A 14,250-nucleotide genomic window follows, 5' to 3' on the forward strand; every position below is an offset into this window, starting at 1 on the left:
ACTATCAAACATAAAAGAAGGTGCATTAGAAAATGTAAAGCACATTATTAATATATCATCTTTGGCACTATATTCAGCAACATGCTCAAGCAATGTTTCCACACTTGAGTTTTTTTTAGCTCGAGAGTGCCAAATAGAAAAGTGCAATGGAGTCACTCCATTATGCATATAAAACACTAAAGATTAAATCTTTGTAATGTTCACAGTGTAATAACTAATTATTAAAAAAAAAGGAAAAAAGATGGAAGACATACATTTGCTTTGGCTTCGGTGGAAACCCCATGAGAGAGAAGAAGCCCTGCAGCTTCATTACCACCGTTTTAGCAGCCATATGCAATGGGGTTCCTCCATACTACACCATTGACCATTATGTCACCGTCTGTTCTCCGGTTCCACCCTGACCAATTACCCTAATCCGTTTCCACACGCACATAATGCATAATTTCCAACTCGGCATAAAAGTACACCATAATCCCCATCTACAATCGCCATAACATGGCCAACGCTCGCAGCTATGTATCATTGATTCGTTCATTTAGCCCTATAAGGTACTGTAAAACGAAAGCAAATACCTCGCTAGACTTATCTGTGTTTTCATGAAGCTTAGTCTAATTCCTAACCGCCGCTAGATCTTGTTGTATTAGCCGCCGCACGCATAGTCTGCCGTCTTCGGGAAGTCAGTTCTGGTAATCGTCGGTAGCTCACCTTAAAATAAGCACTTGTAACCCTTTGATCCATCGGATATTTGACATGCAGAAGGAGATAGGTCTGCCGGACCGTCGTTGGAAATTGTCTTGGGTCTCCGGAGTAAACAATTGCGGCCGCAGATGCGGCCCTCGCGAGTGATCGACACCAGAGATTAACAATCGTGGCCGGATTACACAAACGCAACAAACTTAAATTGCAATATGTAAAAGCTTAGGGGTGCTTATACAAAAAAACCATTGCAATATAGTAAAATCTTAGGGGTGTCATTTGAAAAAAAGCCATCAAAATTATGTCAAAATTTGCGGAAAAGTTCGGGAAAATTCTTGTTCTACTAAAATTTTCAAATGTTGGTGTAATTTAAAACAAATCATCATCTGATCTATATAAATTATTAGAAAATTAGGTCAAAATAAACATCAAAATTAAGATCGGGTTATCAAAATTTTGGGAAAAAAGAGGGTTTCTACTGAAGTTTACAAACAAATCATCATCTGAACTCTAGAAATTATCATAAATTAAGTCAAAACTGAATAAGCATCAAAATCGAGATCAGAACTGAAATTTACAAACAAATCATCACCTGAACTACAGAAATCTCCGGCGAATCCTCCGGCGGCCGGAAACGGCATACGACGGATCTGCAGCATCATCCGGATCTCTCATCCTCACACCTAAGCCTCTTCTTATTCCCCCATTTTAGAAACAAATATGTTGTTGTTTCCGGTTGTTTAAACCCTACAACTCCATTCTTCTTAATCTATCCATAAATTCTCAAGATACAAGCCCTAGGCTAACAGGTTCATCACTGTGAGAGCTTCATTGGAGTGTTCTTGATCTGGTAGCGGAGAGAATGAGGTTGTTTATGTTTTTTTTAGTTTTGTTCGAAGGTGGATTGTGGAGTTTGGTTTTGTTTTTGTAGAGATTGTTGTGGAATTGTAAGCATATTTGAAGATGGTGAGGGTTTGGTTTGTTACATTCGTGCAGGAGGAAGAAGAGGAGGAGACAAAGCCGATGGGAAACCACCGACTTTGTCTTTTAAGATAGTAATTTAAGATAGTAATATAACAACAACAACAACCATACCCAGTAAATCCCACAAATAGCAAAGCTACTTATAGGGTCTGGGGAGAGTGGGATGTAGACAGACCTTGCCTCTAGGGATAGAGAGGCTGCTTCCAGAGAGATCCTCAGCTCCAAAATTTTTTAAGATAGTAATATATATAATGATAATAGAATTTGGTTCGTTTGGTATACCTCGATACAAATGCATTTATATATGATAAAATTTAAACTGAATGAACAGTAGTTTTAGTTTATTATTAAATTAAAATTAAAATTAGAATTAGAATTAGAATTAGAATTAGAATTATTTAAAATTAGAATGGAATGAATAGTAACATAATTAAGAGATGAGCAAATGGTATCGGGTATAGATACCGGTCTCAAATTTACTAAACCGCTGTATTTTCGGTACCGGTTCTGCACAGGTATTCACCGGTTTTTACCCTCAAATACCGGTGCCGTACTAGTACCGACCGGTACCGTACCGAACCGTACCATACTAGGTATATTCGGTACCGGTACCCACTTTCGGGGATTTCGGTAACGGTATTTTCGGTACCGGTTGGTACGGAGCTCATCAAATCCTGTAGCAACGCATCAATGCAAGTAATTGCACCGTTTAGATTACTTTTCATACACACAGTAAGTAAACTGTATTTCGTTTGAATGAGGTTTTATATACACAACAACTTATTTTGTTTTATTTTTTGTCTTTTTCTGTAATAAATGAATTGTAGCATGTAAAATTAACTTGGATATTTAGAATATTGATGAGCAAATCGTATCAAATCATGTAAACGAACTGGTATCGTATCGGTACCAAATTTACTATACCAAATCATTTTCGGTACCAATTTGGTACCCACCTTTTGGTGTTTTCAGAATCGTTACTTTCGGTTCGACACCGGTCTAGCACCATACCTGTATTTATTAATTTTTACCTTCAAATACCATACCGTATTGTACCGAGCATTTTCGTTGCCGGTACCTAATTTCGATGATTTTCTGAATCGGTACTTTCGCTGCCGTTACCGGTACCGAGCTCATCCATATATTAATGTGTTAGCACCGTAATAACTGAACTGAAAACAACCGAATTTCCAACGTGTAGGACGTGTGGGTCCTATTACTATATATTAGGTTATTTAAAATCGTTTTTTTATGACGGAGTGACTATCCTTACCACATCATTTTATTTATGTTTTGATATTCAGTATCTGTTTGTCGTTGCTGACACGCCTTTTATAGTCATTGAGTCCCGCCGCAACACGCGAGCGGAAAATAACTAGTTAATATGAATTGTGGAGCATCGGGGTCTCTCCAGTACTTTCTGAAAGAAAAAAGAAAAAAAAAAAAGAAAACAATGCTCAAAACAGTTAAAACTTAAAAAGAAGATGCAACAATACGAGACGGCTAATATATATACTTACAAATGTGCTTTAACAGCTGATATGTATTGATGTTCAAATGTTTTATCCTGCATCATCAAAATTTCAAGAGATGGGAATTTACAAATGAAATTGACCTACGTTGACCATTATATGCATGTGGATTGCAAATCAAACTTCGATTGTGAGTTGGTAATAAAAATCACTTACTTGTAAAAGGTAACATGTGAAAGTCCATGGACACCCATTAGAGGTGACAGAATGTACAGGTTAGACGTGTTGAGTGACAGGAAATTTTTGTTGTTTATGTTAAAGTGCATTCATATGATCCAAAATCGTCTCAAAAGAAACAAACAGGTAGTAGACGAGTTCTCTTCTCTAATACACGTGATGCAGAATCTAATTTAATGGCAATTGACAAAGGTTGTACCAAGTGCATGAAAAGTTGTACCTTGTGAACCTCACAAATATAATTGCATCCATCAACCCATGGCTTTGTAGCTAGTGATATCTTAGTGGTGAGATAAGATTTTGGACCAATAGGTTTCGGGTTCGATTCTCATAAGTGGGTTTTTCCCATATTTATTATGTTTCCTCTTGAATTTGTGTATAGGCATTATGCCTATTGGAGATAGATATGATCGGATAGTTCCGTTGATGGCACGATTATACTTCAGTGGTCCGTCATGATCCAAATTTACTGTTCAAAAAAATATGATTGCATCCATGAGTTTCATCTTAAAAGAAGTGATACCGCGAGACAATTACTAAACATCAATAAAATGAATAGAATATAGGCCGAATTGCACTTTTCGTCCTTTATGTTTCAATGTTTCGACAGACGTTTTCCTTTAACTTTAAAAATTACACTTTATGTGCAATACTCAAATTCTGTAAACTCTTTGACGAAGTTAGTTCCGATAAACGGAAGGCGAAGGAGAAGGACAACGAGGTGAGATTCCGGCAACCACCGGGTTCGGTTTTCGTTTTCTCCGGTAAAGATATACGATAACAAGAGCAACAAGAATGATGATGATAATTGATGGAACTATAATCAATATCAGCTCAAAAGAATTTGGACCCTTCTTTCCTCCACTAGAATCTGAAGAATGAGTATCGTTTAACGAGTCGAAACCGACGGGCCATGGTTCTTCTGGTGGCGATGATGATAAACTAACATATTGGCAACCAAGAAGTAAAGGGTTACCAACAATCCGTTTGCAGTTTATTGCATCATGATCTATCCTTATCGATCCAGGCAAGTTATTGAATGAAAAGCTAAACTTCACATGATACTTTGAAGTCAAAAAAACAGAAGGAATTTCACCCGATAATTTGTTGTTGTTGAGAACAAGAACTGTTAGATTTCTAAGATTCACGAGATCTTTGGAATCTGACCCGAAATCTGGTTCTCTGATGCATCTAGGAACTTCAAACATTTGCAATCAACACCAACATTTGGTGAAATTTCACCGGATATGATGTTGTTGCTTACGTTCAAGAAAAAACCATTCAAATCATTGTAGTTTCCTGACGAATTATCATTAAATAGAGTACCAGAAAGCCTGTTTCTAACGCGCGAGATTGAACTGATCGAACGGACAAGATCCTCCGCCATGCCTCAGACCTTCTTCAAGAAGAAGTTATTCGGCGGACTTGTGACATTAAACTCATTGAGGAATTGTGGATTGTTAGAGGAGAGGATGAAGGATTTGCCCAGCCGGAAGTGTTCTGATAATGCTCCGGCGACTCCGGTGTACGGATTTGATGATATAGAGGAGGAGAAGATGGATGAGATGGTGGCGGCGGTTAGGGTTTTACAGCAGCGGTTGCCGGTTCAGGACAGGTTGATGAAGATGAAAATTGTGAAGATGAAGATTGTGAAGAATTGTTTCGCTGCGGCGGAGATGGTGGAGGTTTTGATTCATCAGTTTGACAGTGGGAGGAAGAAGGGTTTTAACATAAAAAATTAACATATATGGTCCCTGTTGTTAAGGAGTATTACAAAGAGGGGCTTTAACATAAAAAGTTAACTGGGTTTAGCTGAAAGGACACCGCCCGTTAATGATTACAAATGTAAGTCTCATTTAACCGGATCTTTCAATGATATCAAACAATCACCAAGTTTGTGCGGAATCCAAACTTGGTGAGATTCAAGAAAACTCAAAATACGAAAAACCAAGAACACACCGAAATCACCTTTCAACACTTGCACATGATTCTATTACTTGAACAAGCAAAACCGTCTAGTACAAGTGTTCACAACTACACGCCTCTCTCTCTCTTTCTCTCCCAAGGAATTCTGAAACTATGAGGCTCTAAGAAGTTCAAACCTCAAAACAAGTTAGAAACTTGTTTTTATACTAACTCAAGCCCACTTCCCTACATGGGCTCCCCTTGGGCTTGCTTAGCCCACATGGCCTAAAGCTTAGCCCAAGTGACCTATAAAGGTCCAAAACCTAATACTAACTAACCCGGTAAAACCCAGTTCGTAACCATAGCCCGCTATGTTAATTTGATGCGTCAGTCTCACACTTTAGGGCCTAACAATCTCCCCCTAGACTGATGCCATCAAATTGTCTTCATAACATGAATTCAGCAACGTCATCAACAAAGTCTATGGTTATCGCTATGATGCAGATGTTGTGGAAGTTCTTGAGTTCTGAACTCTCAGCACTAGGTCTCTTTCTTCAGCTCTTGTGGTTAGTTTCATATCAGGATCTCGATCAGCTTAGCTTGAAACATCTTTGTCAAAAAGAATATGAGGAGGATTCTCAGCAGCTCTTTTCTTCTTCAGTCTTTCTCTTTCAAGCAGGTTCACAGGTACTTCTTCAAATGTACTTTCATTGTCAGACGACGTTTCGTATCCAGTTCTTCTGACTCAGGTACATCTTGTTGTTGTGCTGCTTCAGGCTTCGTCAACAGCAAACAACATATCAATCTTCATCAACCCCTGTTCTTGATTGAAATCAAGTTTTGCACATGCTCACAAACTCATAAGCAAACATTTCTTATGCAACAGGGAGAATACCATATGAACAATAGGTACATCAAATTTAACAATCTAAATTCTTTCAACTTTTGATGATCAGTCAAATCTTCAAGAACGGTTATATTTTTTAATTTTAAGAAAAACAAATAAGCACTCTATTTTTGGATTTTTTGATTTTATAGAAAAACAAGACACTATTTTTGTATTTTTGTATTTTTGTATTTTTTTTTAATTTTTAATTTTAAGAGCAAGAAACAATTAAGAACTCAAAATATAAACAACTACCATAAAATACAATTACAATTACAATTGCAATGGGATCAAAATTCGTTCTCAGGCAGACTAAGGAACACTTTTTAGTACGAGCCTAATCAAACTGGTCTATGCGATTGCCAATATATTTGTCCACTTAAACTTTAATGCTCGACTTTCAATTTTTCAACTTCGTGATATACTTAAGGTAATATTATACTATTATACCCGTGTGTCCCATCCCAAGGCATACCCCCGCGATCAAGGTAAGCACAACGATTCATCGTAGCAGGTGAGTATATTGATGTCATCCTTTTTGATTTACAACGTTAGACCATTGGTGACAGGTCAGTACTTTCGTACAGCAGAGCGACCAATGATTTTGTCCAACGAGGGCGAGGTGACATGATGTCGTGGTCACAATCAAATTTAATCCAAATACAACTAAATAGTTAGCGGTAAGTGGGTATCGAACACAGGGAGTTTGTGGAATATGTATTATTTAGAAGATTATCTAACTAGACTAAAATAATCTAATTGCAAGTAAAGTAAGATTCAAGAGTTTATGTGAGTGAATTGGTTTTAGAACTAAATTTAACTAATTAAATTGTAAGAGAAAAATTTCGGTTGTAAACAATTTAGAGATAAGTAACCATCTTTAGTTTCCGGTTTGCTATGACACTTATGCTAACATTCCACTAGAAAGAACTACATAGACATAGTTCATATATGATCGATTGCAGTGATGAAAGGGAACTAAGTACTCAGATTCCTAGAACGTGAAGTTGTTACCCGATGATCAATTAACCCTTACCCAAGCCTAACTATACCCATGATATCTCGATTGCCAACGACACCAAGAACGTATGGTTTCTAATTAGTTCAACATAAGGATTAACAATTTACTAACAAACAATCATATACCATAACAAGCAATTCAATAAAGAGAAGATTGTTATTCTAGAAATAAGGAAATACACATAAATGTCTTGCAAACCTTCCTCCAAAGATAGTCACAAAATACTTAGCCACTCATGGCTTGAACAAACATTGTTAAACAAGTTTTAATCTTCAAGAACAATTCCAACATCAAGAACCCATGATCCCCCCGATTGTTTCAAGCTCCAAGTAGTCTCTAAGATACTCCAGAATTCGTTCACAAGCAAGTGGTAACCGAAAACATATGATGAGCCACCATAAAAACCCATGAAATGACAATTTAATGCATAAGTTACAAAATTGGATCAGTCGGTGGCGTAACCTACGGCAGAGGGCCGTAGGTTACGGCGGGCAGCTTTCCCTTACGGCGGGTGGCTTCTGTCTTACGGCGAAGGCTTTTTGCAAAGGTTGGGGCCGTAACCTATGGCCAAGTGCCGTAGATTACGGCACTGAGTGTTAGTTTTTCCTTGTTTCCTTCATTTAATTCACCATTTCTTCAATCCCAACACCGCCAACTTCTAGCATCCATCCAAGCTCCATAAAACCCGCATTTTAAGCTCTTTAACACATGTAACATCAAACATCTTGTGATTACCAAATTCAAGCTATTAACCAAATAAAGTATGGTATTTTAGTCTATTTAAAGGCCTTAAGGGTTGTCCTACGGATCACCCGTCACATTCCCACACTTACCCGTTGCTTGTCCCAAGCAACTCATTCACTAACCAATTCAAAACCACAAGCGATCAACATGCAAACCAAGCTAAAATGTACCGTCCTTTTACTAACTTTTTATCATACCACAAGACACACCCCTCACAACAAATCTCGGTGACAAGTAATATTAGCAACATTATGCTAACACGCTCAATGAAAGTGTGTGATTGTGCGACAATAAGCTTGTATACAAATCAAGTTTCCTCCTATCAAATACCTAGCATGCTTATGGATCAAAAGGACATTCGGGTTGTAACGGGGCTATGTGTAAAGGTAGGAAAATGGTGGAATATATATGCAAGTAGCTAATTGATTTGACCCGGTTTTTATTTCTACCACTAAACAACGCAAACATCAACTATATACAAAACATCATCAACTTCTCAACTTCTATTGCAACTAAATACTTCTTTTTGTATTTTTCTCATATTTTTTTCTCTTTCTTTTTCTTTCTTCTTTTTTTTTTGTTTTTTGTTTTTTTAAGCATAGAACTCAACAATATATACAAGAACATCAACAATCACAAACTAAATTCCTAAACCGGGTCGTCTCAGTAGGTAAAGTTTTTGTAAGAAGTAGGTTTGGGTCACAACCGAATGGTATAAGGCTCAAACATGGCTTTCTAAAGACCAAACCCCCACCCCTCACAATACCAAGCTCATATATGTAATGTATGAGGTCCAACCCCCAATTCCCACACTCTCACACATCTAGACGAAGCTACCGAAAAGTCCCCTATCATTTTCACAAGCATGCTAACTCTAGGATTTAACAAGATTTCGTACACAAGTTCTATTAACACAATAAACACACCGCCACTCAAAACGAAGAAAGCATCATTAATAATCATATGTGGCTCAAACTCTCACCAATAAAGGACTAGAAATGGGTGTCGGTGTGTCAAGTGGAACAATATCAAGTTTTCAAATTTTGACAATTTTCGCTTGGCTTCACAAAAATTTTTAAAATTCTCAAAAATTCCCCCCATCATCCCCACACTTGGGATGCATTGTCCCAATGTATGGTTTTAAGGAAAAGATCGCTTTTAACCAACAACATTAGCTTTCGCTAATACTCTCAAATCCCAAATTTCTTTTTATTTCTTTTTTATTCTAATTATTAGGAACACCACCAATCCTTCACAACCCATAAACTAAACACATCAAAACACCACCCATCCGCCCAACCATGAACAAAAACATGAATATATACAAAGGTGCAGACAATGAGAAAAAGACACGACCTGATCTGTAAATCAGTAGTGTTGGTAATGATGCAGCTGTAGTAATCGGACAGGAACATAAACATCTCTTGGATTCGCTGATATCTCAACGGGGATGTTGCCAAACATCCCCACACTTGAATCATTGCATCCGCGAGGATTGAAACATAGTAACCTGCAAAAACACAAACACAACACCAAAACAAAGCAAAACAAAACAAAACAAAATACAAAACACGAATACAATACTCTACATCCTCGGGTTGCCTCCCGAGAGCGCTAAGTTAAAAGGTCTTCAGCCAGACCATACCAGATATGTGTTATGGTGGTCTCAATGCACACTTACCCAAAACATTTCCAACGAATGCCCGGAAATTTACATGCCATCTCCATAGATTTGTCAGTATAATTGGCATGTTAAGACTACACCTGCAAGTTTCACTAATCCACTTCATGATGTATACCCTAATGTCTTGTGGTTTCACCCTTCTCATCTTCTTCCTCGAACCCTCTTCCCCACACTTGTTATTTTGAATGATTGATATGGGAAAAGGTTCGGTACACATATTCATCTCCTCAGACTGTTCTGCCTCATCATCTGCACACACCATCTGATCCACCAGTGACTCTTCATCAGATAAAGGACTCATTGGTGTGGTGTTATCCTCCACAACCTCCTCCTTCATGTGAGAATAATCTCTAATATCATCAGGTAATGGTGAGAGGCATTGTTCTATCTCTATCTTCATTTTTAAATTATGACACTTAGAAACTAAACAGCTGATTCAATCTTCATCGGACAGGTTGGGTGCTGCTAAATATTGCTCGAGTTTAGACAAAGTCACTTCCAATATAGCAAGCTCTTTCTCCTCCTCGGTCTGATAAGTATAAACACCTTCGGGCTCAGAATACTCTTCGGGATGATATTGTCGATATCCCTGATACGATCTTAAGATGCGCGCATCCATCATTTTTTTATTCCAATGGGTTTTCTGAATACACCGTGCACACATCATAATCATAAGTGTGATCGCGACCGCAACAAAAACATAGACTATCCGTCCTTGTCTCTTAGTAAACATCCTCATCCCGATCATATCCATCCGAGTAATAATCATCCTCCATTTCTGATTCATAATCATCAACGTATGATGGAGGTGGAAGCTGTGAAACATAAGACACCGGTTTTCCATACGCCCTCCTGTAGTGGGCCTCATGGCAACCGATACACGGATGACATGGACCCCCGCACAGTCTACACGTAGAGAAGCTGAAATCTGTGTAATGCACTGTCATCCTGCACAACACCACTCAACTACCAAGTGTAAATCACGAACATCAAAGAAAATCTTTTTGGGTTTTTTTTTTAATTTTTTTTTATTTTATTTTTTTAACTAATGCACAAGATAACACACATTGCGCACTACTCCCTAGCAACGGCGCCAAAATTTGACATGATGTCGTGGTCACAATCAAATTTAATCCAAATACAACTAAATAGTTAGCGGTAAGTGGGTATCGAACACAGGGAGTTTGTGGAATATGTGTTATTTAGAAGATTATCTAACTAGACTAAAATAATCTAATTGTAAGTAAAGTAAGATTCAAGAGTTTATGTGAGTGAATTGGTTTTAGAACTAAATTTAACTAATTAAATTGTAAGAGAAAAATTTCGGTTGTAAACAATTTAGAGACAAGTAACCATCTTTAGTTTCCGGTTTGCTATGACACTTATGCTAACATTCCACTAGAAAGAACTACATAGACATAGTTCATATATGATCGATTGCAGTGATGAAAGGGAACTAAGTACTCAGATTCCTAGAACGTGAGGTTGTTACCCGATGATCAATTAACCCTTACCCAAGCCTAACTATACCCATGATATCTCGATTGCCAACGGCACCAAGAACGTATGATTTCTAATTAGTTCAACATAAGGATTAACAATTTACTAACAAACAATCATATACCATAACAAGCAATTCAATAAAGAAGATTGTTTTTCTAGAAATAAGGAAATACACATAAATGTCTTGCAAACCTTCCACCAAAGATAGTCACAAAATACTTAGCCACTCATGGCTTGAACAAACATTGTCAAACAAGTTTTAATCTTCAAGAACAATTCCAACATCAAGAACCAATGATCCCCCCGATTGTTTCAAGCTCCAAGTAGTCTCTAAGATACTCCAAAATTCGTTCACAAGCAAGTGGTAACCGAAAACATATGATGAGCCACCATAAAAACCCATGAAATGACAATTTAATGCATAAGTTACAAAATTGGATCAGTCGGTGGCGTAACCTATGGCAGAGGGCCATAGGTTACGGCGGGCAACTTTCCCTTACGACGGGTGGCTTCTGTCTTACGGTGAAGGCTTTTTGCAAAGGTTGGGGCTGTAACCTACGGCCAAGTGCCGTAGGTTACGACGCTGAGTGTTAGTTTTTCCTTATTTCCTTCATTTAATTCACCATTTCTTCAATCCCAACACCGCCAACTTCTAGCATCCATCCAAGCTCCATAAAACCCGCATTTTAATCTCTTTAACACCTGTAACATCAAACATCTTGTGATTACCAAATTCAAGCTATTAACCAGATAAAGTATGGTATTTTAGTCTATTTAAAGGCCTTAAGGGTTGTCGTACGGATCACCCGTCACAAGGCAAATACCATTTTGGTACGAATTTAGCTCTTTGAGCATTTGGAATTTTCTCATTTTGAGATTTTATTCCTTAGGGTTTTTGTCCTCTTTGGGATCTTTTAAGATATCTTGACTGTGTCTAGGTCTGCATATAATCTGGATGCAACAGAAGGACAGCCAAGATATCCCCGGATGATTCAACAATATAAAGACCCGAAACCTCAGATATTGGCTATCTATCAACGCAAGATTTAAGACCATAAAATCATACGCCGTTGGTATGTTACCCACATGGTACATAGTTCGTTATGTTTATATCACTTGGTATCTTTTATCATTTTAAGCGTCAAGCCTATCAACATATCGCAGTAGATCCTAGTCTTTTCAGCTATGGCACCTTACATGTGTTAGTCAAACCCTTTAACATGAACATTTATTTCACTTCCCATATCATGCAATTTTTCTTTTTGGCTTTTTCATTTTTCTAATGTTTTTGTATTTTTCTCATTTCTCTCCCTAAAACAATACATATTTACAGCAAACTCTTTTTGAATTTTCTTAGTTTTCTCCCCCTAAATTACATATCTATCTATATGTTCCTCTCCCCCCCCTTAAATTTGTGCATAAATCTTGTATTTTTGCGCAAATTTACCATTTACTAGAGAAAGGACACTTTATATACAAAATAATGAACTAAGAAAAAGAGAAAAATATTTTTGGTTAACCGTTCCGTCATTAGATTGAGGACCAATCAAATTCAAATCAAAATACTAAATTTAAACTGTACCTTTTGCTGATCTTATCTTACTTCTCTAATCTCCTCCAAAGGAAACATATCATCTGTAAAAAAAATTGAACTTTTTACAACAGTGAAATGTTACCCGTTTTTATCTCTGGAACAACTGCTATCAACATTCCAGAGATTGTTAATAGCTCCTCCTTAGTTGTTCCTGAAAAGTAAGGAGATTAGTAAGACATGGGTACTCAGGCCATCGTGGTCCTGGGATTTCCTGAAGCATCAAAATAAGACACTTTCTTTAAACATAAGTCCCCTTTAATTTCAAGAATTGGAGATGTAGCTGCTTTTCGTTTTGCTCTCCAAATTTGTTTAGGCTTTTCTAATTTTTTAGATGCCTTTGGCAAAACAGTTGGCTTATCAACCTTGTTACTTTTCGAAACTTGTGCAGGTTTCAAAGCGTGTTTTCTTTTTGCTTTAGCAGCATTCCAATCCTCATCAGAAGGTTTAACCTTGGGATTCACATTCTTCATTGCCTTAGGTGAAGATACCTTCATCGGCTTGGAATGGTAGTTACCCTTTGGTGTAACCCTCTGATTTTGCATATAATAGGATACGTAGGGACGATGTGTGCAGTTTCTTGCAATATGACCCGCAATGCCACGATTGTAGCAGGTTTGTCTTTTCATCGGAAATAAATTTTGAGCAGCTTGATTTGCTCTAGCAGGTCCTGAAGGACAAACTGGTCCTCTCCGTGTTGGATGCGCCTGCACATGACTTTCAGACGAAGATGAATTTGGGTGCTTATATTTGCTGTTTGCAGAACTCTTGTTGCTATGAGCACCATTCTTCGTCTTTTCTTCCTGATTGGATCTTTCATTCACCTTGTCACGAGCCTTATGAGATCGTGATTTCCCTTGATGAGCAGACTTCTTATATCCTTGATTTTGATCTGCTCGTTTTGGCTCGTTTTGTGTGTTGTGAACCGGCTCACAAACATCAACACAAGAGTGAGTATTGGTATTTTGCTGCACTTTTGGTCGATGAACACAATTTCTAGCAATGTGTCCAGGAATTCCATAGTTGAAACATGTCTGTCGTTTCAATGTATGGAGATTCTGATAGCTAGCAGCATTAGCTAATCTGGTGGGTCTAGATGATCGAGCTTGCGTTACCTGTGTTCCATGTGCCTTTTCTGAGTTCTTCTGTACCTGCTGATCAGAACTAGCACAAGCATGAGATTCAGATGGATGATGCTTTTTGTCTTTTATAATTTTATCAGGATCATTTTGAACAGACGATTCAGCATCTGTTTTAATTTCCTTTTCAGAAACATTTTCTTGTGACTGTTCATTTATTGTGACCACCTCTTCTTTTACAAAATCAGATACAGTTTTAATTTCTGAAGATGCAGAAGTTTCATCAACACATGTTTCTTCAACATATGTATCATGTGAATCTTCTTGAGATTTGCTTTCAGCCACGGTTTCTAATGGGGTCCCACTAGATTCAACATTAGGGACGTCCACTGAAACCGATTCAGAAGAAGAATCAGGACATTCTTGATTTTCTTGAGAAGAAGTTTCA

The sequence above is a fragment of the Helianthus annuus genome, chromosome 9 (genome assembly GCF_002127325.2).
Source record: "Helianthus annuus cultivar XRQ/B chromosome 9, HanXRQr2.0-SUNRISE, whole genome shotgun sequence".
NCBI lineage: Eukaryota > Viridiplantae > Streptophyta > Magnoliopsida > Asterales > Asteraceae > Helianthus > Helianthus annuus.